General features: G+C 37.8%; 1 non-coding gene across 1 annotated transcript; it reads right to left on the bottom strand.

Annotated features, from left to right (window-relative positions):
• Window positions 1-304: 304 nt before the first annotated feature.
• Window positions 305-411, bottom strand: LOC141644524 (small nucleolar RNA R71). Its single transcript, XR_012544138.1, has one exon. It is a non-coding gene; the product is annotated as a small nucleolar RNA R71 (small nucleolar RNA).
• Window positions 412-1973: the final 1562 nt, after the last annotated feature.

The raw sequence follows: 1973 nt of genomic DNA, 5'->3' as shown, positions 1-1973 counted from the left end.
CATCTAACCGGAAATTTTATTGCCAAGTCCGCCTTCATCCAATTAGTTGAGAGGAGCCAATTTGGGGGGGATGCCTAGTGAGGACCCTCATTCTCATATGGAAACCTTTTGCGACTATTGTGATGCTATCTCTCAAACGGGCGTGACTCAAGACCAAATTAGATGGGTCTTATTTCCTTTTTCCTTAATCGGCACCGCGAAGCAATGGTTGAAGGGCCTTGATAAGGCCACCCTTGGAATAGATTCTTGGAAGAAGTTGGCTCTAGCTTTCTACAAAAAATTCTACCCACCGGAAAAGACTAACATGCTAAGAGCTCAAATTACGGGTTTTAAGCAAAGGGATGAAGAGTCTTTGTATGAAGCTTGGGAGCGGTTCAAAGGAATTTGTTGCTCATGTCCTCACCATGGACTTAGCGAATGGTTTTTGGTACAACAATTTTGGAATGGTTTATATGAAGATTCTAGGAACATTCTCAATATGGGATCAAATGGAATGTTAACCGAAGTTGATGACAATCAAACATGGAACAAGATTGAGGAAATGGCAGTCCATAACTCACAATATAGTAGACCTCGCAAGGCTACTAGAGGAGGAAAGCATGAAGTGGACTCCGTTACTCAATTAGGTGCTCAACTTAGTGCTCACATTGACACAATCAACTTGAAGTTTGAACAAGCTATGGCTAGACTTGAGGAAAACTCAAAATCATCAAAGCATCATGTTAATGCCATGACGGCATCCTCATCAATCCCAAGTGGGATATGTGAGAATTGTGGAACTTTGGGACATGACCAAGGTGAATGTAGGGGAACAAATGAACAAGTGAATGCTTTCCAAGCATACAAGAGTGGCACCCCTTATTCCAACTTTTACAATGAAAACACCAAATTCCATCCAAACCTCTCATACAAAAGCCAAAATGTTCAAAACCCTCAAACAACATACACTCCACCACCCATGAGAAACCAAAATCAAAGACCCTTTTACAATCAAAACCAAGGTTACCAAAATCAAAATCCATACAATCACCAAAATGACCAAGGTTTTGATGTCCAAAAAGCGGTCCTCCAAATGCAAAAAAATCAACAAGAATTTTTCACTCAAATGCAAAAAGATAGCCAAGCAAAGGAAACCACCATCAACAACATTCTAGCTCACACCAAGATGTTGGAAACACAATTGACTCAAATAGCATCTTCAAGCTCACAAAGACAAAAGGGGCAATTACCACCTCAAAGTAATCCCCCTAGACATGAAACGGTTAGTGCCATCCACTTGAGAAGTGGTACAAGGTATGAATCACCGAAGAAGTGTAGATACCCGTATCCGTCGATATTGGAATTTATAGAGAACCCGACAAACACCCGATGATGATAGGACACATGTATTCTTTAGTCGTCATTGTCATTATTTGGAGCTCGTTTTACGAGGTAGAATGGGCGTCGTCGATGAAGTATTTTATTAATTTAGATGATATTTAAATTAATGTTTTTTTAGTGAGTTCATTTTATTAATTTAAATTATATTTAAATTAATGTTTTTTAGTGAGTTCATTTTGTTAATTTAAATGATATTTAAATTATGGTTTTTTTAGGTAAATTCAATTTATTTTATTTTATTTTGAATTTATTTTCCCAAGTTTATTTTATTGAAAATAAAATAAATAATTGATTTGAAAAATCATTTTATGAGTATATTTGATTTGAAAAGTCATTTTTTTTAATGGGTTAATTGATTTGAAAAATCGATTTGAAAATCGAAAAGAACTCGTTTTGAACACTTGTTTTTGAGCTCGGTTTTAGCTCGGTTTTTGTGCCCGTTTCCTTTACGAATTGGCATGAATCTCGAGTACATTAACCAACCTAGACCAATACCCATCCACCCTTGTTCGAACCCCCTATCCATGGCCCAAATTCTCGTCCCAAACACCCCCCCATCAGCCCGCACTAAACCGAGCAGCCCCCTGTTTTGG

The sequence above is a fragment of the Silene latifolia genome, chromosome 2 (assembly GCF_048544455.1).
Source record: "Silene latifolia isolate original U9 population chromosome 2, ASM4854445v1, whole genome shotgun sequence".
NCBI lineage: Eukaryota > Viridiplantae > Streptophyta > Magnoliopsida > Caryophyllales > Caryophyllaceae > Silene > Silene latifolia.
This window is presented reverse-complemented; position numbering and strand designations above follow the sequence as displayed.